Genomic DNA, 23862 nt, shown 5'->3' on the forward strand with positions numbered 1-23862 from the left:
CAAGAATCAGCCTAGTGAATCACTTTGAAAGTGTGAATGTGTTGCTGGTCAAAGCACAGCAGGCCAGGCAGCATCTCAGGAATAGAGAATTCGACGTTTCGAGCATAAGCCCTTCATCAGGGCTTATGCTCGAAACGTCGAATTCTCTATTCCTGAGATGCTGCCTGGCCTGCTGTGCTTTGACCAGCAACACATTTGCAGCTGTGATCTCCAGCATCTGCAGACCTCATTTTTTAACACTTTGAAAGTGTCTCCAATATCAGTGCATTCTTCTTTGAATAAGGGGACCAGACCTGCAGTATTGTACTCAAAGTGCAGTCTCACCAACGCCCTGTACAGTTGTAATGAGACTTCCCTGTTTTTAAACTCCAGCCCTCTAGCAATAAACAGAATTCCATTTGCCACCTCAATTACTAGCTGCACCTGCATACTACCTTTTTGTTTCATGTACAACAATACCCAGGTCTCTGCCTGCTGCATTTTATTTTGGAGTTCCTCTCTCTTCATTTAAATAATCAGAAACTGAACAAAAGTTTCTATAGCCTAAATTATGCCACCAGCGTATGGCATTTTTTCAAAAAGAGTTTTTTTTTGCTGAAAATCTGTGGTGTTCAACTAAAAGCAGATCTTACATTTGTCTGTACCAAAATGAACAACTTTTAGGTAGCTTTACAAGATATATGATATCATGGGGTGGTACTGTTGAATGGAAGTGAGGAATTTGAGAAATGTATTTGTTAGGCATTTAAATACTTTAATATTTAGAAAACTGGTAAGACTAACTTTCATTCACAATCCTAGTTAGTTTTAACTATTAATCTTACAGTGAGCTTTACAGAAAAAATTGCTGTATCTTAGAAAAAGTCAGAGGAGTTGCAAAGCTTGTTTGGATTGAATTCGTAGAATTAGACTAGATCAGATGCTGGTTTTGATGTATTCGGGTTGAGTACTCGGATAAAACACCCTAAGTAGAGGATGTTTTAAGGACAAATGAAACATTATCAAAATGTAAGTTTTTTATTGATTTGTAGGATGTGGGCATAACTGGCTGAACAGCATTTATTGTCTGTCCCTAGTGGCCCTTGAGAGGTGGTCATGAGCTGTCTCTTGAACCGCTGCAGTCCACCTTCTGTGGGTTGACCACAGTGCTATTAAGAAGGGAATTCCATGATCTTGACCAAGTAACAGTGAAGGATTGGCGATGCATTTCTAAGATAGGATGGTAAATGGCTTGGAGAGGAAATTGCAGGAGGTTGAGTTCCCTATCCTTCACATGTTAATCTTTTTGGATGGGAATTGTAGAAACTGATTTTTTAATATTTCTGATGGGTGAGAATTGAAAACGTTGACCTGTAGCTTGGGAGCTTAGAAAATAAAAATAATTATTAAAGGTATACCGGTTAGCAAAATCCTGGCTGTGAATGTAGGAGAAAGTGAGGATTGCAGATGCTGGAGATCAGAGGTGAAAATGTGTTGCTGGAAAAGCGCAGCAGGTCAGGCAGCATCCAATGAATAGGAGAATCAACATTTTGAGCATGAGCCCTTCTTCAGGAATGAGGGAAGTGTGGCAAGCAGGCTAAGATAAAAGGTAGGGAGGAGGGACTTGGGGAAGGGATGTTGGAAATGCGATAGGTAGAAGGAGGTCAAGGCCAGAGTGGGGGTGGGTGCGGAGAGGTCAGGAAGAAGATTGCAGGTTAGGAAGGTGGTGCTGAGTTCAAGGGTTGGGACTGAGACATGGTGGGGGGAGGAGAAATGAGGAAACTGGTGAAATCTGAGTTCATCCCTTGTGGTTGGAGGGTTCCTAGGCGGAAGATGAGGCGCTCTTCCTCCAGCCGTCGTGTTGCTATGGTCTGGCAATGGAGGAGTCCAAGGACCTGCATGTCTTTGGTGGAGTGGGAGGGGGAATTGAAGTGTTGAGCCACGGGGTGGTTGGGTTGGTTGGTCTGGGTGTCCCAGAGGTGTTCCCTGAAGCGTTCCGCAAGTAGGCGGCCTGTCTCCCCAATATAGAAGAGGCCACATCGGGTGCAGTGGATGCAGTAAACGATGTGTGTGGAGGTGCAGGTAAATTTGTGGTGGATATGGAAGGATCCCTTGGGGCCTCAGAGTGAAGTAAGGGGGGAGGTGTGGGTGCAAGTTTTGCATTTCTTGCGGTTGCAGGGGAAGATGCTGGGAGTGGAGGTTGGATTGGTGAGGGGTGTGGACCTGACGAGGGAGTCACGGAGGGAGTTGTCTTTTCGGAACGCTGATAGGGGAGGGGAGGGAAATATATCCTTGGTGGTGGGGTCTGTTTGGAGGTGGCGGAAATGACGATGGATGATACGATGTATATGGAGGTTGGTGGGGTGGTAGGTGAGGACCAGTGGGGTTCTGTCCTGGTGGCGATTGGAGGGGCAGAGCTCAAGGCCAGAGGAGCGGGAAGTTGTGGAGATGTGGTGGAGAGCATCGTCGACCACGTCTGGGGGGAAATTGCGGTCTTTGAAGAAGGAGGCCATCTGGGTTGTTCGGTATTGGAACTGGTCCTCCTGGGAATAGATGCAGTGGAGACGAAGGAATTGGGAATATGGGATGGCGTTTTTACAGGGGGCAGGGTGGGAGGAGGTGTAGTCTAAGTAGCTGTGGGAGTCGGTCGGTTTGTAGTGTGAATGTAGGATTCTATTTGTCCAGTATGTTTAGTGAGATTCTGTACAATGGGTACACTGAAGGTTGTATAAAGTTATGTAGATAATTAACATCCACCTTTTGACTATGAGCATGAGTAGGAAATCTTTATGGATTGATTTTTTAAAATTTACTAATGGGATGTGAGCATTGCTGGTTGGGTCAGCATTAGTTGCTGATCCAGAATTGCCCAGAGGCCAGTTAAGAGTCAACCACGTTGCTCTGGATCTGGAGTCACATGCCGGCCAGATCAGGTAAGGGTGGCAGATTTTGTTCCGTAAAGGGCATTAATGAACCAGGTGAGTTTTCTGACAATTGACAATGGTTGCACAGTCTTCATTAGACCCTTTATTGAATTCAAATTCTAATGGTGGGATTTGAATCTGGGTCTCCAGGATATTAGCTGAGTTTCTGGATTAATGGTCTTGCAATAATACTACTAGGCCATTACCTCCTCTTAGTTTAGATTACTAGTCAAATGACATGACCACAATGCCATTACCTTTAGATGGTGACTTGAATCAAATGTTAGAGGGAATTGAATGCCGTAAAATTAATTAGATCAATGCAACTCATTAATTCATCATGTTTTTACAAAAAGAAATGGCCTAGAGAAACATCATTTTAAGATGTAATGCTTTGTACTGAATATAAAATCATAAGAAATTGGAATAGGGGTAGGAGTTCGGCATCTTGAGCCTGCTCTGCCTTTTAATGAGATCATGGCTGATCTGACGTGCCTGACATCCATCTTCCTGTGTTTTTCCTATAACCGTCAATTTCCCCTTCTGATCAAAAATCTATCTTGGTCTTAGATATACGCAAAGGCTCTGCCCCTCACAACTCTTTGTGGCAAAGAGTTCCAAAAACCCTCAATCCTCTAAGTAATTCCTCCTTATCTCAGTAGTAAATTGGCACCCTTTTATTCTGAAACTACACCCTTTGATCTCAGACTGTCCATGAGGGGAATCATCTCAGCAGTTACCCTTCAAGCTCCTTAAGATTCCTATGTGTTCCAGTGAGATCGCATCTCATTCTTCTGAACTCCAGTGAGTACAGCTCCAAGCTGTTTAGCATTTGCTCATCGTACAATCCCTCAGTACCAGTGATCATCCCCGTGAACCTTCTGTGAACTGGTGGTCTTTGATTTATTTTGCTTTGAAACTTTTTGGTTGCGCATACAAGTTAAATTTTTAGTTAAACAGAGAGAAAGAAATCTGTTCATTGTATATTACTTGCATTTAATTATAGGCAGCTGGTGGACATTAAATAGAAACATAGAAAGTTGAAGCAGGAATAGGCCATTTACTCCTGCAAAGCTGAAAATGTGTTGCTGGTTAAAGCACAGCAGGTCAGGCAGCATCCAAGGAACAGGAAATTCGACGTTTCGGGCCAGAGCCCTTCATCAGGAATGAGGAGAGGGTGCCAGGCAGGCTAAGATAAACGGTAGGGAGGAGGGACTTGGGGGAGGGGCGATGGAGATGTGATAGGTGGAAGGAGGTCAAGGTGAGGGTGATAGGCCGGAGTGGGGTGGGGGCGGAGAGGTCAGGAAGAAGATTGCAGGTTAGGAAGGTGGTGCTGAGTTCAAGGGAATCGACTGAGACAAGGTGGGGGGAGGGGAAATGAGGAAACTGGAGAAATCTGAGTTCATCCCTTGTGGTTGGAGGGTTCCCAGGCGGATGATGAGGCGCTCTTCCTCCAACCATCGTGTTGTTATGTTCTGGCGATGGAGGAGTCCAAGGACCTGCATGTCTTCGGTGGAGTGGGAGGGAGAGTTAAAGTGTTGAGCCACGGGGTGATTGGGTTGGTTGGTCCGGGCGTCCCAGAGGTGTTCCCTGAAGCGTTCCGCAAGTAGGCGGCCCGTCTCCCCAATATAGAGGAGGCCACATCGGGTGCAGCGGATGCAATAGATGATGTGTGTGGAGGTGCAGGTGAATTTGTGGCGGATCTGGAAGGATCCCTTGGGGCCTTGGAGAGAAGTAAGGGAGGAGGTGTGGGTGCAAGTTTTGCATTTCCTGCGGTTGCAGGGGAAGGTGCCTGGAGTGGAGGTTGGGTTGGTGGGGGGTGTGGACCTGACGAGCAAGTCACGAAGTGAGTGGTCTTTGCGGAACGCTGATAGGGGAGGGGAGGGAAATATATCTCTGGTGGTGGGGTCCGTTTGGAGTTGGCGGAAATGATGGCGGATGATACGCTGTATATGGAGGTTGGTGGGGTGGTAGGTGAGAACCAGTGGGGTTCTGTCTTGGTGGCGGTTGGAGGGGCGGGGCTCAAGGGCGGAGCAGCGGGAAGTGGAGGAGATGCGGTGGAGGGCATCGTCGATCACGTCTGGGGGGAGTCTGCGGTCCTTGAAGAAGGAGGCCATCTGGGCTGTACGGTATTGGAACTGGTCCTCCTGGGAGCAGATGCGGCGGAGACGAAGGAATTGGGAATATGTGATGGAGTTTTTACAGGGGGCAGGGTGGGAGGAGGTGTAGTCCAGGTAGCTGTGGGAGTCAGTCGGTTTATAGTAGATGTCTGTGTTGAGTCGGCCGCCCGAGATAGAAATGGAAAGGTCTAGCCCGAGATAGAAAACCTATTTGTCCATTCATTATGATCATGGCTGGTCATCCAACTCAAAAGCCTATTTCTGCTTTTCCCCCATTCCTTTGATCTCTTGTGCAATATCACAACTCCTTCCTAAAATCACAAAATGTTTTGAATCGACTGCTTTCTGTGGTATTGAATTCCACAGGCTCACCACTCTCTGGATCATGTAACTGAGTTTCTACTGGCAATCTGAGAAGTTACTACTTCTAGGAATCCCCATTAAATAATTCTAAAATCAATGCACATCATGAGAATTGAATTTCTTACTACAGAATTTGAGGTCTCTCTCGGTGCAGTTTTCTTTTGAGTCAGAAAAAATTGTTGTTTCTTTGTCACTGACCACAAATGCCAGGCCGCTATGTTGATAGTCACAACTGCAACAAAGATGGAAAACAGGTTAAAGGCTCTTAGCAGGAACCCATGTAAGGTGGAGTGGGGGGTGGGGGTGGGGGGGAGGGGGTGTTGGTGGTGGTTGAAGGATGGAGGGGAAGAGTTCAATCCCCAACTATAGGGAACTTTGTACACACTTCTGCTTTTCCTAGCCTTCATCAGCGCTGTGACATCACTTTTGGAAATAGCTGTTCTCGCCTCCCTTCATCTGCAGGATTTCCTGAAGGCCATAGTTAAGCCTTTTAATAATAGGGTTAAATTAGAGACTGGCAGTCATACTGAAGTACTAAAATTGCATATCTACTTCCCTACCTTTGTCTTTGCTCCATTAAACCGTGAATAAGGGATACCTAGGATTTTTTAAAAACCCATAACTTCTGACTTGACCCGAATCCACTAAATTCTTTTTTCTTAATTTAATGAATACAGGGAATGGAAACAAGATGAGGATGTATTTAAATATACAAGGGAATTGTGGTTTTGGACATGAGCAAATAATCAATCCTGCTGAAAAGATTGCAGAATCAGCATCTCTATTGATCTAGAAAATGCAATATTATAATTATGTTTCCACAGATTGCAGAAGCGTTTTGTGCATGTACTTTTAATTGAAAAAGGTTCGAATTCACACCTTGCAATATTACAGAGGAGGAAGTGCTGGATGTCTTGAAATGCATAAAAATGGGTAACTGCCCAGGACCTGATCAGATGCACCCTACAACTCTGTGGGAAGCTAGGGAAGTGATTGCTGGGCCTCTTGTTGAGATATTTGTGTCATCAATAGACACAGGTGAGGTGCCGGAAGACTGGAGGTTGGCTAATGTGGTGCCACTCTTTAAGAAGGGCGTTAGGACAAGCCAGGGAGCTATAGACCAGTGAGCCTGACATCGGTGGTGGGCAAGTTGTTGGAGGGACTCCTGAGGGACAGGATGTACATGTATTTGGAAAGGCAAGGAATGATTAGGGATAGTCAACATGGCTTTGTGTGTGGGAAATCATGTCTCACAAACTTGATTGAGTTTTTTGAAGAAGTAACAAAGAGGATTGATGAGGACAGAGCGGCAGATGTGATCTATATGGACTTCAGTAAGACGTTCAACAAGATTCCCCATGAGAGACTGGTTAGCAAGGTTAGATCTCATGAAATACTGGGAGAACTCACCATTTGGATACAGAACTGGCTCAAAGGTAGAAGATAGAGGGTTGTTTTTCAGACTGGAGGTCTGTGACCAGTAGAGTGTCACAAGGATTGGTGCTGGGTTCACTACTTTGCATCATTTCTGTAAATGATTTGGATGTGAGCCCAAGGGGTATAGTTAGTAAATTTGCAGATGACACCAAAATTGGAGGTGTAGTGGACAGCGAAGAAGGTTACCTTAGATTACAACAGGATCTTGATCAGATGGGCCAATGGGCCGAGAAATGGCAGATGGAGTTTAATTCAGGTAAATGTGAGGTGCTGCATTTTGGGAAAGCAAATCTTAGCAGGACTTATACACTTAGTGGTAAGATTCTAGAGAGTGTTTCTGAACAAAGAGACCTTGGAGTGCAAGTTCATAGCTCCTTGAAAGTGGAGTCACAGGTAGATAGGATAGTGAAGAAGGTGTTTGGTATGCTTTCTTTTATTGGTCAGAGTATTGAGTATGGAGTTGAGAGTTCATGTTGCGGCTGTACAGGACATTGATTAGGCCTTTATTGGAATATTGTATGCAATTCTGGTCTCCTTCCTATCGGAAAGATATTGTGAAACTTGAAAGGGTTCAGAAAAGATTTACAAGGATGTTGCCAGGGTTGGAGGATTTGGGCTATAGGGAGAGGCTGAACAGGTTGGGGTTGTTTTCCCTGGAGCATCGGAGGTTGAGGGGTGACCTTATAGAGGTTTACAATGTAATGAGCGGCATGGATAGGGTAAATAGGGAAAGTTGGGGAGTCCAGAACTAGAGGGCATAGGTTTCGGGTGAGAGGGGAAAGGTATAAAACGGACCGAAGGGGCAACTTTTTCACGCAGAGGGTGGTACGTGTATGGAATGAGCTGCCAGAGGATGTGGTGAAGGCTGGTACAATTGCAACATTTAAGAGGCATTTGGATAGGTATATGAATAGGAAGGGTTTAGAGAGATATGGGCCGGGTGCTGGCAGGTGGGACTAGATTGGGTTGGGCTATCTGGTCAGCATGGACGGGTTGGACCGAAGGGTCTGTTTCCATGCTGTACATCTCTATGACTCTATGACTCTATATCTTTACTATTACTATGATAGATCAAGACCACAAGATGGCAGCATCTTATCTAATATTGAGTGTTCTTATCAACACTGAAAATGTTCTTGTTTCTGTTCTTTTACATCTTAAAGTCTTTGTTTTCAGAATTCTTCTATGGTAATAATTCAGTCAACTTCAGATATGATTGTCTCATATTTGGCAATTTAGAATACTATAGGGGACTGGAAAAATGGACATCTGTCTCATACAGTGATTTACACATTCCAGTCCATTAATGAGGTAAATTGAGCATAATTTGGCCAGCTATCCTATTTTGCTTTTTTACAAAGCTTAAATGATATGTGGAAATTTTATTGTGAATTCTATGTCTAGTATAACCTTGACTTTGCTATAACAAATATGTTTAAAATATTTTTCTAAGGAGAATTTGGAAAGATGCTATCAGTCTGAAATGAAAGATGAAAATGCTAGATATATGCACTAGGTCAGGCAATATCTATTGAGAGAACACAGAGTCAATGTTTGAGATCTGCGACCTTTCATCAGAAAAAGTGTCATGTTTATCTGATGTGCAACTGAGTACTACATACCAGAAAAATTGTAGATTTTGTTTAATTAAATTGACTAATCTTGTTCAAAGTAGTATAGAAGATATAGTTGGCTATCTTTGTTCTTGGATTGGAGGAGTGACATTTTCTAACATCCAGATGGCTATCTAGCAACTCTGGGACTGACAAACTGTCAGTATCAGATAAAACCTTGGATGAAGATTCAGGCAGGAGGTCAGCCATGGAACTGCAACTGAACAAGCAGCTACTGCCTTCAGGCATGACAGAAGTTAAAGTCTGAACACTCTTGCACCAAAAAAACCCCCAATATTCAGGCTAGAACAGAAATTGCAATATCTTTCAAATTCTCTCTTTTATTGGCCACTTGTATTAGTACATTCAAAAGATAAATATCAGTAAAAACCTCCCATATCTGTTTATTCCATACATTCATTGTCATGTAAAAACCATTTCCAGAAAAGAAAATTCAAATGGCACAGAGTATTTGTTAGCATAGACGAGTGCAATGCCAACTATTACCAGTGACTTGAAAGGGTTTTGATTTTCTATATGTTTACAAGTTCAGCTAAATCAACAGCGAAAAATGCATCAGAAAAATTGGAAAAGCATTTAATGGGAATGACAGTTGTGTAACTTCTGGCAAATAGCTGCAAAGGAATGACTGCTGCAATGAATGATCGGATTATATTTCGAAGGCACGACGTTGTGAAATGTCAAAAGTGGGAAGAAAACATTATTTAAAAGATAGGAAGGAAAATATTTTTCTACTTTTCCTCTATAAAAAGAACAAAAAAGTATAATTAGCTGTTTCACAAAAGAACTACTCAGTAAGTATATACTGGAATTAAGAAGACCTGAGTGGATCCAACATTTTTAAAATTAAGAGCTCAAATGGCAAAACAGAGCTCGTGTTAGGCACACATTGAATGATCTTCATCTTAACATTAATATCTATGAAGGGTGAACTAATTCAGTTTTTCTGTGGAACTACCTCTAAATCATGAAGTAACAATGGCAGGATAGTTCTCCCTTTCAGTTCTGATTCAAATGTGTGTATGTACATATTCAGTTGCTTTTCAAATTTTAATTCTTCCTCTACATTTAATAAATTTTAAGTTGTACCAAAATATTAGCATGCCAGTAGAAACATCACACCAGCTTATTTATTTAAGAAGAAATATCTAACAAATACTAAAAAGCATTCTGAAGAATTCCTTCAATCTCATGTTTTACTGACTTTCAGGAAAGAGTTATTCTGGAACGTTTTTTGACCTGGTATTTCCTCCACAACAGCATACTGCAGAGAGTAAAGTGACTTTGGGATTACATGTAATGACATTAACATGAAATGAATCATAAATCTTCCAATTTATCTTGGATTTTGACCCACCCATTTAATCTCATTAGGAAAGATCTTGTACATTTCTTCATCAATAACCTGTGTGCTTTCAAAGTTTGATTGATGCCTTTCTTTAGATTTAGATGTAGTTCGAATGATGTATTTTTGAATTCCTTAAAGATAATTTACCAATAGGTCATATGAAAGGAAGCTTCTTCCTGAAACATCAATTTTCTTGCTCCTCGGATGCTGCCTGACCTGCTGTGCTTTTCCAGCACCACTCTAATCTTGACTCTGATCTCCAGCATCTGCATACTCACTATGGCTTAAATGATAGAACTTGTTCAGTTCCAAACATAAGGTAGTTTCAAAACTGATCAGAAGGTACAAGAAATGGGACATTATACTGTGAATGTTTTGGAAATATCTTTTGAAATATGTTTAGTTATTTGGTTATTTAATTCTGTAATAATATTCAATGATGCTGGTAAGTAATAAAATTGATAACATTAATGAAATGAAGAACCTCTGCATATCATACGCAGATGTTGACGTTTACAATAGCTGTGTCTTGATGTTAGTTTATTATTAGAGACTAATTAATTATAAAGAAATCAAATTCTAAACAAGTCAAATTGCAATGTTAAGTAATCTATAAATATGCCCCCAGGAAAGAGGAGGTAGGAAGGGAGTGCCTAGTGATTGAAAGACTTTACTGACAACTAACAAATTTTTTACTCTGTTTATATTAAAGTACATGGTTTTTTTTCCTTGAGACTACAAAGGAAGTTATACAAACAGAACAAAAAATATATATGTCATCAGCTTTCACTGATATGAGACTTGTGTCTCTTAGAAAAGCCCCCAGAGTGTGAGGCAGACATTCTGTGCTTTCTACTTCTGTTTGGGTGGTTCACAACTAGAGGAAACCACACCTCTGTACAGTTAACCTGCTTTAATGGAAAATCCCACTGAGTCACTTATGAAGAGCTGAAATGGTTTGATTTGCTATCGACTTAGAAACTGATATATCTTTTTATGGAACAGAATAGTGTACTGAACATTCCTGTATAACTGGAATTATTGAATATTGTTACACCCATTTAACATCCAGTCTGTCAAGAGCAAATGTTTGCAGAGCAGAATTTTACTACGATATAGTACTAAAATCAATTTATTTGCCACTTCAACTATAGCAGGTTGGTTTTGACAAGCTGTATACCTACTATAGACGATTTAGACCTAAGTCAGCCGAGATTGAATAGGGAAGTGAAAGTGTTTATTGTTGATTAAGGATATGAAGTGGAAGTGATAAAAGTTAATCAAGCATTGAAATCAATAGGTTCACCAAACATTGGGGGTTGGTTTAGTTCAGTTGGCTGGATAGCTGGTTTGCAATGCAAAGTGTGTTTTTATTTCAAAAATATAATTTATTCATAAAAAAATGTATACATTGTCACAAATACAGGGTTTGGTTCTGTACAGTAGCAAATCAAGGAAACAAACATTGGACTTTGACCATCTAAACAAACCAAAAGCATCACGGACTTGAACCAGACTATACTTACACGCATTTGAGGCACCAGGAGGATCCGATAACTGAATGGACCCCCACTTAACTTCAGCAGGAAATTATCAGAGTTTTGATAAAGACTTTCCCACTGCAGCTACCCTAAACTTTAGTGCGTCCCTCAGCCTGTAGTCCTGGACCTTGGAATGTGCCAGTCTGCAACACTCAGTCAAGGCAACTCCTTTTTCTGGAAGACTAACAAGACCAAAGAGCATTTTTCACAGAGTTGATGGTTCTCCAGGTGTAGGGGATGTTTGTCATGGTGTGTCTCCTGGGGAACAGACCGTAAAGCAGAGTCTTGCATCACAGAACTAGTTAGGACGAACCTTGACAAAACCACTACATCTTTCTCCAGACTTGCTTTGCAAAAGCACATTTCATAAAGAGATGTGTGACAGTCTCACACCCCCCTCCACCTCCTTGGTAGGTGCTTCGAGGACAGCGTGCGATAGTGCAGACTGACCAGGTGTACAAGAAGGATCTTATAAGTAGTGCCCTTCTTACCACCAGTCAAGTCTGTTGGAAAGTTTTTGTGATGACGTATACTGCCAAATGACTTTGACAGTCTGCTCAGGAAACTGTGCAACAGGATTCATGCTGTCCTTTCCCACAGGGTCTCAAGGACTCTATGACTTGATTGTCCCTTAATGGGAGGTGATCTACATGAATGCTTCTAATTCTTCCCATATCTAAGTACCACAAACTTTTGCAAAATTTCCCATTTTTCACTTGTGTGAAGGTGGAGAAGTTGAGAATACCAGCATTTCAATTTCTCCTGAAACTACCTTGTTCTTTTGCTGATATCACACAAACATTTCTGACTTAATTATTTGCGCTCTTCATCAGCGTATGCAATACCAATGCTATGGGTTTCTCAATGATCTTCCAAATCATGACTAACAACTGCCCAACTCTACAGTTTGAAACATTGCATGTTATCTTCAGGTCACAATTTGTGACATAATGTATATGTAGTGCATTACTGGTCAAACTTCTTCTACTTCATCATAAGCATCTTGTGATTTACATCATTTCCCTTTCAGATTCTCTGTTCTAGAGTCGGCACAGTTGCAAGCTCAGGTAGAAATCATGTGTAATACTGTACCCTGTTGTTTTAAAAGGATATAAGATCAGTTAGGTCTATTGGTTCAGAGTATTGACTATGACCTCTATCTGCTGTTTCACTATCTGTAACTCTTTTGCATTGATTTTCAGGCCAAGGTACATTACCCCAGATTGCACAAAAATACACTTGTTCTTTTTCAACTTCATTGAGCCTTCTATAAAACTTCATTCAAATCTTGTATATTCTCTTTTTCTATTGTGGTTGCAATCAACACATCATCCTAATTTTTGAAGCAATATGGAATTTTTGCAAAATCGTATCCATTATATCTTGGAAGAGTTTTGACAAAAACTTTATCATAATGCAGCCTTGGTGTCGTTTAACATCCCCAAATGTGTGTTTATCACGAAATGTTATTAACTTTACGTTAAGCTGAGTATAAACATGGGACAATCCAACTTTGTGAATATCTTGCATATGCTAACTCTGCAAGCATATCTTGAGAGCTCTGTGGGGAGTGCTGCTTATCATCAACAACTTGACTGATTTGGATTTTGTTAGTCTCAAGGCTTTATTTTGTGGTTTTGGTATTACGTGAGGGTTATCCAATCACAATGCTCAGTTTCATTAACACACCATTTTCACAAGCTTCTTTAGTTCCTTCTCAACCTAAATACTGAAAGCATAGGCAACTGATCCATCTCTGCATTATCCTTATTTCAAAAAAATCTCTCTCACTGATTATACATTCGTAATGTTGTGATACTACATGCCACAAAAAATAACATTGACCCAGAAATGGCTGAATATGTTGCTAGGTATGGAGGCCATACATCTCAAAGACTAGTAGATTATTATTATTCAGCATATCCCATTAGCTGTTCACAATAAGCAAGCTACTATATGGAAAACCCTTATCAAAAAAGAAAGGCAGATGCTGAAAATCTGAAACAAAAACATAAATTGCTGAAGTAACTCAGCAGGTCTGGTAACATTTATGGAGAGAAAACAGTGTTACTATTTCAGTTGGGAAAATGAGGACTGCTGGAGATCAGAGTTGAAGAGTGGAAGGGTCACTGGAACCAAAATGTTAGCTTTGCTTTCTTTCCACAGATTCTGCCAGACTTGCTGAGTTTCTCCAGCAATATCCAGACCCCTGTTCTTTGCATAGAAAATGTACACTTCCCATGTTTGGTTCAACTCAACAAAATAGATAAGTCATTTGTGCGCTCATTTCTCAGCACAATGTACTAACCAATCATAGTTACTCTGCCTTGTTCAAAATTTAAAGAAGGCCTTGTTTACTGACAATCATTGCTAATTGGTATGCTCCATGGCAACGCCTCTACCAAGCAGCACTTTTCTTTCTTGCAGTGTAAATTTTGCTTTTCCCCTTTGAATTGGTATTCTTGTGAATTGTCCTCATGAGTGCAAGATAAAAAGTTTCAACAATACGTTTGTTTTTTTTAAGCAGTACTCAAGTTCCATACCCTTACACATCAGTGGGGTATTGCACTGGCAATCAAGCCTTCCTATTCAGAGTTGTCACAAAAATTAAATATTTTTAATCAAAATACACAAGTCTCCAATTTACCTGCCTTTGTAGACCCAGGTTAACTGAAAACATGGACAGCTTTTTTGTATTTAACAAGAATTATATTTATTACAAATAAATAGGTTATAGCTGCAGGTAAACAACTGTAAACTGTTAACATATAACTCTACAAGTTCCAAGCTCCTTATAAGACTCCTCACTACATGCACATACAGACAAAATACAGATCAGTGATCTCAGTTAGAATTAACTGATATGATATGATCCTTTTGGTTGCTAGGGCTAGCTGTTCTTTAAATTTTCTATGTTGGATAGTTTTCACTTCCTTTCAGGAGACATAAAGCAACTGGTTCCCAAATTATTGTTTGAAAGCAACAGATTACAGCAACAAGCGAGGGAGAATAAACTGCTTTGTTCAGGTTTTAGGTATTTTACTGCAAAACTACACACTACTTCCCTTTCCAGATGTCCGATGGCTTCTGGTCATATTGGTCATGCAGTTACCCAGAAGCCAATCACACAGTTGTTCGTAGGTTGATAAAGTAGTGATCAATTAATATTGCTCACTATTCCACAAACCAATCAGCTATTTGTTGCTGGCTGAATACTACTTTGTATACACCCCCTGTTGCCGGCCCATCTGCAACTAGCCTCCCTCATTTGTTGTTCAATGCAGCAGTCCAAAAATTCTACTTACAACTTTTAAAAATGCAACCGACCCTCCCACAATCCTTGGTATTTAAAGTTGTCCTTTTCTAATTTCAGTCCACAATCAAAAATACAGAAAAAAATAGTATTTACAGTACTAACAAACAACTATCATCAGTTTGTTGACACATCTTGCTACAACAATTGCCCTTATATTGGACATTGCACTTCACTTGGTCACATGTCACATTACTAGATTTTTGATTGAGCTGTTTTCTGAATTTAGAGGTGTGACATGGAATTTGTTCAGGCAGATGTCTCGATTCATAATCTGCAGCCCTATCGCTACATATGTTGATTTACTAGCATCTTCCTACAAAAAAACCTCTGACATTTGAATGATTTCTAATGGTGTAAGTAAGGTCATACAGCCCTAGCTGTTCATTGTTCAAACATTCTGAATTCACTTCAGAATTGTGAACTCCACCCTTGTTATGTCACTGTTTTCCATTACTACTAGAATGAATTCTCTGTCCTGCTTTTGCCTTTACCCAGTAAGCAGTTAGTATATGCTTTATATTTTGACAATTAAAGTATTTATTGTATTTGTCCTGAACCACCTGTTTTCCATTACAGTGATAACAGATCATGAAGCCTCTTCTGAACAGGTCTCCCCATTTTAGTCTTGGCAGAAGCCAGATGAGGACAGAAGAGGTGCAATTCACTTTCTGAGGATGAAATTCCCAACAATTCTTTGATGCTATGTCCATGATAAAAGTAATACTAGCTTGAATGTTAAACTCTCTCTTTAGTAACTTAGACTGGATTTTTACATCCACAAATCCACATACAAATCTGTCTAAGATTGTGTTAAAATTATAACTTCATGGTGAATTCTCCACTATGTTAATGCACTCTATAATTGTTTAATTATTTATCTAGTTTTGGTTCCAAATTTGTAACTTCTAGTGGTTTAAGATTAAAATGTTCCTCAAACTTGGGGGTAATTATTTTAACTGACACTTGTTTTGCCTTGTTAGGAGGCAAAAGGTTTGTTTGTATACCCTACAATACTGGACTAATTATCCATTAGCAAATATGTCTTACTCTGAGGCAGGATTTCACTTTCACTTTGAGTTCTCATAGTTCAGTATTAGCTGTGAAGGACATGCCCATTCCTTCAATGTATGAACTGAATATTCTTGGGCTCTGTCATAATATTCCTAGCCTTCTGATGTGTGTTGTGGGTGTAGCCAAGTTCTCATTTTCACATATAACAGTGACCCATGAAACAGTTCACTGTGGCTATCAATGATGTACTGTGTGTAATGGTACAGAGTTTATGAGATAGATTTTATTGATTTGGTCTGGCTTTCAAATTGGCAAACAAGACCCAAAAGTAGAGGTCCCTCACTCATTTATGACCGATACCATTTTTGTCTCTAGGGAGAAAGGTGTAAGGCATGAATCACATAGGTGGAGCATTTGAACATAGTGCACTGCTTTTCAGGCCATAACCCATTGTATTGATGTCATGGATTTATGGAGTAAACGGAGCTGCATTTGAAGGTCAGATAAGGTCTGTTTACTTGCTATGATCTGACACTTTTAAAAAGTCCTGCTCTTTAAACATGGAAAAACCAGTCAAAGCTGTCTATTGCAGTCATGAGAAACATTCTCTACTTTAATTAATAGAGTTGCTGGTGTTGTTTAGAAAGAAGCCATTAGCATCTGTTCCTGCAGTTTCAAGAGTGATCTTTATTGACATTTCCCCAGGGCTGTATTTAAATATATGACTGTGTTTCAAAAGCCATGAACACTTATTTCTGGAAGCAGAGACTTTCTTTAAATCATTTTTACTAACTTCTTCATTAGGTGAGATGCAGTCATGTAGTAACATCATCTTCTGGATTTTTTTTAGATTAGATTACTTACAGTGTGGAAACAGGCCCTTCGGCCCAACAAGTCCACACCGACCCGCCGAAGCGCAACCCACCCATACCCCTTACCTAACACTACGGGCAATTTAGCATGGCCAATTCACCTGAAATAAATTCACCTGACCCGCACATCTTTGGACTGTGGGAGGAAACCGGAGCACCTGGAGTAAACCCACGCAGACACGGGGAGAACGTGCAAACTCCACACAGTCAGTCACCTGAGGCGGGAATTGAACCCAGGTCCCTGGCGCTGTGAGGCAGCAGTGCTAACCACTGTGCCACCGTGCCGCCCCTTTGTATTCATATATGCTGAAACTGGGCTCTCAGAAACAGAAATAAAAGAATCCATTAATATTTCTCAATTATTATCAACCCTTCATTAAACTTATAACAGAAACACATAAGAAAGGCTTAAGTTTTGTCAACCCCACAGTATTTAAATTGGCAGAAGAGAATAGCCAAAAGTTAGCAAAAATTTTATTTTCAATAACTGGTACGTTTTTCATGAAAAGCACATTAAATTGAAGGGAATTCATTGTATCTGTCTGAAAGTGTTTCTGGTCTAGTTGCCCTTAAGAAGTATCCTTGATGAGGGAAAACAATAAGTTGTGGTCAGAACTGTGGGACATAGCCTCAGAGAAAAGAGTAGGCCATACCTTGCACCCAGTTTGCTTGGTATTGCTTTGTTGACAGGTCCCTCTCTTTATCTGCTGAATTCTCCATCCCTCATCTGCCTTTTTAACCATTGGTTGTTCTCCATCACCTCTTCTTTGCACCTACTGCATTGTCCTCCTCCACCCTTTGCACCTACTCATTTCTTCGCCGTTCCAAAGGAAAGGTTTAGAGAGATATGGGCAAAATGGAGGCAAGTGGGATGAGCTTAGTTTGAGAAACTTGGTTGGCATGGACTAGTTGGATTTATGAGTCTGTTTCCATGCTGTATGACTCTATACCCAACCAATGGAAACAGAATATCCTTCTTTACCCTGTTGAAATTGTTCATAATTTTGAACATCTGAATAAAGTCACCTCTTAATCTTCTCTACTCCAAGGAAACACGCCCAATTTCTCTAGTCCTTCCTTGATCTGAAATACCTTATTCCTGGTATCATTCTATTCAATCTCTTTTGCTCTGTCTCCAGGGCTTTTACATCCTCTTTAGATAAGGTGTCCAGAACTGAACACAATACTCTAAATGTGGTCTGACCAATGATTTGTACAGTTGTAGCATGACTTCCTTGCTTTCATATTCCGTGCCTCTATTTATTAACCTAAAGATCCAATAAGCCTTCTTTACCATCGTTTCAACTTGCCTGGCCACCTTCAAAAAATCATGTGCATGAACCCACAGGTCCCTCTACTTCTATACCCTCCTCAAATTGTACCATTGAGCCTGTATTTTTTTCTCCATGCTTCTTCTACCAAAATGCATTAGCTCACATTTCTCTTTATTGAAATTCATCTGCCAAGTGTCTGACCGTTTGGCTAACTTGTTGTATCTCTACGAAGTTGCTCAGAGTCATCCTCGCAATTTATTATTCTCTCTAGATTAGTGTCATCTGCAAATTTAGAAATTTTGCCCTCAACACCGATCTCCAAATCATTTATATAAATGAGAAAATGCAAGGGTCCCAACACCAATCCCTGGGAACTTTACTTTCAACTCATCTCCAATCTGAGAAATGTCCTCTGTTTCCTGTCTTTTAGGTCACTTCTAATCCATGCTCATTCCATCAATCCTAAACATTTCTAATTTGCTAACCATGCCGCCATGTGGCACTCTATCAAATGCTTTCTGAAAGTTCAAATGTATTATATCCACTACTCTTATGTACTGCCTGTCACCTTGTCAAAGAACTCAGTCAAATCTGTCTGACATGACCTTCCTTTGACAAAGCCATGTTGACTATTCAGTATTAACTTATTTTTCTCTAAGTGTATATTTATCTTATCCCATATTATGGCCTCCATCAGCTTTTCCACTTATGACGTAATGCAGACAGGTCTGTAATTTCCTGGGTCATTCTTTGTTCCTTTATTAAACAACATTTGCAACCCTCCAGTCCTCCAGGACTAATTCTGCGTTCAGAGTGACCTGGAAAATTTCTGTCGACAGCTCCGCAATTTGCTTCCTTACCTTTCTCAGCAATCTAGAATGCATCCCATCTGAGCCTGGCAACTTCTCTCTATCATCTATCTGTATTGCAGCAAAACTCCATTTTCTACTGAAATTGTCTTGCAACAGAGGCCAATAATCCAATTGATTTCGAAACTAACTGTTTGCTGCGTCTGCATTTAACTTTCAGTGACTCATGAACAAGGACACCCAGGTCCTTTTGGTAATCAACATTCCACAATTTCTCACTATTTAAGTAATATTTTATATTTCTGTCTTTTTTACCAAAGTAAATGACTTCACAGTATATTAGAACATAGAACACTACCGCGCAGTGCAGGCCCTTCGGCCCTCGATGTTGCGCTGACCTGTGAAACCAATCTGAAGCCCATCTAACCTAAACTGTTACATTCTCGCCCATATGCATTTCCAATGACCACTTAAGTGCCCTTAAACTTGGCGAGTCTATGACTGTTGCACGCTGTTGTAGAACTAGATATTATATCTAATTTAAAATCGTTAAAGGGTTTCATGAATTAGAGTTTCTTTCAATATCAAGTATTTATGACAGAACATCATCATCTGTTTCTGGGATCTGCTCATACTGGATGAGTGGATATGGAGGCGACATGGGAAGGTGGGTGAGGGTTGGAGCAGGGTGTCATTCATGGAGATGGTATGAGGGCATGATTTGGTAAGGAAGGGACATGGGACGGTTAATGGCATGATGGCCAGAAGTTTTCACATGTTCTAAAACAACTGGGACAAAGTCCAAGAGAACTGAGCCAGACCCCCTAACCAGCCCATCTCAGCATTCACCTTAAGTACTTGCTGTCTGTCAATTTGTGTAAGGAAAGCTCTGACATACATTTGAAAAGTGCTTTGTACATAGAAATATTTAAGGCCAAAATGTTAGTTGGAATATGTTCAAATGCATAAGTAGTATCATTTTGTGTCTCACATGTATCAGTGTCAACATTTCAGCTCTTCATTCATAAAACTACCTAGACATGGTATGAAGAGGGATATATCCAGGTTTCCAAATAATTATCAGATAGAAGGTACAAATTTGCTCTAGCTTGCAAATAGTGGTCTTCACAGAGCATAGTAGCAGAAAGCAGTTAACAGAGTTAGCTGGATAGCTGTAGGAAAGCAATTGGATATCTGCCAGCAACCCAAAACACTCTTATCAGGTTCTGTTAAGGAAAAGGTAATGGATCACATAGCCAGGAAGAGAATGGAAGGCTCCCAATAAAATTTTACTTTAATACAGAATTGGTTCAAACATGGGTAACAGAGCTGTGTGTCAGAGGTGAGGTGGTGAAGTGAGAGTAACTGCTGATGACATCAAGGCAGCATTTGATGGAGGAATCAAAATGGTGCTAGGAAAGCACAGCCGGTCAGGTAGCATCTGAGGAGCAGGAGAGTCGACATTTCGAGCATAAGTTTTTCATCAGGAATGTGATGAAGTATGGAATGTGATGGAGTATGATATCAAGAACCCCAGCAAAACTGAACCCAATGGGAATCAGAAAAAAATCTCTCCACTGATTAGAGCCATAAGTAGCACAAAGGACAATGGTCATGGTTGTTGGAAGTCAGTCATCTCAGCCCCAGGATATTACTAACAGAGTTTGTCAGGGTAGTGTCCCTTCCTATCTGCACTGTGGGTGGCCCTACACCCTAAGGACCTCAGTGATTCATGAAAGTATCTCACCACTACTTCAAGGCAATTAATGATGTGGAGGTGCTGGGATTGGACTGGGGTGGATAAGGTCAGAAGTCACATGACACCAGGTTATAGTCCAATGGGTTTGTTTGAAATATAAGTTTTCAGAGCACTGCTCCTTTATCAAGTGAAGTGTAGAGAAGCACACAGGCACATAGGGATGTGGCAAGGATGCCCAAGACATGGTATATTGATGAGACCATGCAGACATTACAATAACAGATGAAAAGACAAATGCTACAATCGTCGAACAAAAATGTTCCCTCCCAGTTGGGGAACACTTCAGTGATCAGGAACATTTAGCTTCCAACCTTGGAGCAAGCGTCCTCCGAAGCGACCTTTGAGATACACAACAATGTAGAATCGTCAAGCAGAAACTGATCTCCAAGTTTCGTACCCAAGAAGATGGCCTGAACTGTGATCTTGGGTTCATGTCGCACTACAAGTAGCTTCACTATACTGTTCTGTATCTGTAAAAATCTTCTTTACTGTCTGTTTTAGCACCATCATCTTGATAACTTGTTATGATCTCTCTACTTTAATTAGTTTGTACAGTTTTGGACTACTTGATACTTTGGTTAGACCTTCTGCATGTGACCCTTATACCTATCATGCTATTCCAACCATTTGGTTTGCTTCCAGCACCACCTTATTTTTAATTTTTTGTAATTATCTCTCTGCCTCAAGTAATCAGATTATAGGTCAGCTCTTCACTTGCTATTCAGCTGTTGACACTTTACTCACACCATCTAACATTTTTGATCACCTGCAGAAACTTATTATTCAGCCTGTCGACACTCCAGTCACGCCATTTGTATGATCCTTTGATATCACTGTCTTTATGTGTATCTTTTAAGTTTATCTTAGAAAAAACAAATGAACCTTTGAAATTTGATGAGTAAAGGAAACTCTGGGGCTAAGTGAGAAATAGAACTAGGTTTGTAGCATAAATCTTGTATCTTGTCAGGAAAGCATGAAGAGAGAGTGAGATCCTAAACTATTTTCCGTTTTAAAAATAATCTATATTTTCATTTTAAAAGTTTCTTGAAAATTCATACTTTTTGCTGGACTGACAATTTGGCTGCTATTGATTACATAATGGCAGTTGTCAACTATTTCTGAAAAGTTCTGATTAGCAATAAGTAGGCCAAAGACTTACTCGGAATATTATACTCCTTGCATTGTAGACATTCCAGTCAAGCCAACATGAAAGCAGCAAATGCATTTCCTGCAATCAGAGTGGTTTGCAAGGAAACTATTTGAAACTCATTATGTCAGAGATAGCACCAATGCCTCCACAGTTACCTTATACAAAACAGAGTGGTTACTGAAGGGATTATTTCGACAATGTTGACTTCTTTGGTTAGTCTATTGTAACACTAGAGAAAACAGTAAAGCAGCCCCAGGCTTAGCTGAGGCAGCCTTGGGTCTCAATCTCACCCAAGAGTCTGATTTCCGGAAATAATCCTGTATTTCACCTGCAACGTGAGCCAATTCCCTCAGTGAACTGCCAGAGGAAATTGTGGAGGCTGATACAATTACAACATTTTAAAGGATCTGGATAGATATATGAATAGGCAGAGTCTACAGGGATATGATCCAAGTGCTGGCAAATGGACTAGATTAATTTAGGATATCTAGTCAGCAGGGACAGGTTGGACTGAAGGGTCTGTTTCAATGCTGTGCATTTCTATGACTCTATGACCTCCATTGTTGATTGACCTATTGGATTTTAATTCATGTGAATTGATTCCAATATATTTTAGGTTGTGTTAAGAAATCAATGGGGAGGACTTTTTGCTGTAGCTTAGCAAATTCAATCTGTGTAATATTTTAGTAGATGTTGATTTCAGTTTGTTTATTATGTCTTATACAGAATTGCACATTTCAGTTTGTCATTCACTGCAAGATTCATATTTCTGCTTAAAAACTATCAATCTGTATGAGAATTGTGACATGTGCCAGACGAAAATAAAAGCTACTGATCAAAAAGGTGCAAAATTAAAAACTTACCCTCTAAGACTTCTGCTATAACATCATTTGAAATTGAGGCCAGCCTTAAAATAAATGTCACATGCTTATATGGAAGTTATATGGGGACATGCCATGTCACATGCTTATATGGGGACCCAGGTTCAAATCCCGCCATTGCAGATTTAAAAAGGGCGGCATGGTGGCTCAGTTGTTATCACTGCTGCCTCATTGCGCCAAGGAGCTGGGTTCAATTCCCCCCTCGGGCAACTGTCTGTGTGGAGTTTGCACTTTCTCCAAGTGTCTGCGTGGGTTTCCTCTGGGTGTTCCGGTTTTCTCCCACAATCTAAAGATGTGCAGGTCAGGTGAATCAGCCATGATAAATTGCCCGTAGTGTTAGGTGCATTAGTCAGGGGTGAATATAGGGGAATGGGTCTGGGTGGGTTGCTCTTTGGAGGGTTGGTGAGGATCTGTTGGGCTGACGGGCCTGTTTCCACACTGCAGGGATTTTTCTAATCTAATCAAGTTCCACAGAGTGGGATTTCATTGGCCTTAAAACAGGCTGAAGAACTGGCAAGGAACCCCTCTGAGTTCTATGCATAAAGCTGAACGATATATTAAGTGCCACTGATGAGCCATTCTTGGAATTCAGAATGACAGATGGAAGTCCTGGTCGAGAGTGTAGTGCTGGAAAAATACAGCAGGTCAGGCAGCACTAGAGGAGCAGGTGAATCAATGTTTCGGGCATAAGGGTTGTGAGCCAAGGGGGTGGGAGATAAATGGGAGGGGGGGGTGGGGCTGCGGCAGGAAGGTAACTGAGAGTGCGATAGGCAGATGAAGGTAGGGGTAATGGTGATAGGTCGGAAAGGAGGTTGGAAAGTTAGGACAGGTCATGAGGGTGGTGCCAAGTTGGAAGGTTGGATCTAGGATAAGGTGGGGGGAGGTGAAATAAGGAAACTGGTGAAATCCATATTGATGCCGTGTGGTTGGAGGCTGCCAAGGTGGAAGATGAGGTGTTCTTCCACAGTCATCGGGTTGTTAGGGAGTGGCGATGGAGGAGGCCCAGACTTGCATGTCCTCGGTGGAGTGGGAGGGAGAGTTGAAGTGTTCAACCACGGGGCGGTGGGGTTGGTTGGTGTGGGTGTCCTGGAGATGTTCTCTGAAGCATTTTGCAAGTAGGAGTCCTGTCTCCCCAGTGAAGCAGAGACCGCATCAGGAGCAACAGATACAGTAAATGATATGTGTGGAAGTGCAGGTAAAACTTTGATGAATGTGGAAGGCCCCTTTGGGGCCTTAGATGGAAGTGGGGTGCAGGTTTTGCAATTCCTGCGGTGGCACGGGAAAGTGCTGGGAGGGGAGGGGAGGGGAGGGTAGGTTGGTGGGGCAGTGTGGACCCGACGAGAGTCACAGAGGGAATGGTCTTTACGGAGCACAAAAAGAGATGGGGAGTGGGGTCTGTTGTAGGTGGCGGAAATGGCGGAGGATAATGCGATGTATATGGAGG

Source organism: Hemiscyllium ocellatum, chromosome 15 (assembly GCF_020745735.1).
Source record: "Hemiscyllium ocellatum isolate sHemOce1 chromosome 15, sHemOce1.pat.X.cur, whole genome shotgun sequence".
Taxonomy (NCBI): domain Eukaryota; kingdom Metazoa; phylum Chordata; class Chondrichthyes; order Orectolobiformes; family Hemiscylliidae; genus Hemiscyllium; species Hemiscyllium ocellatum.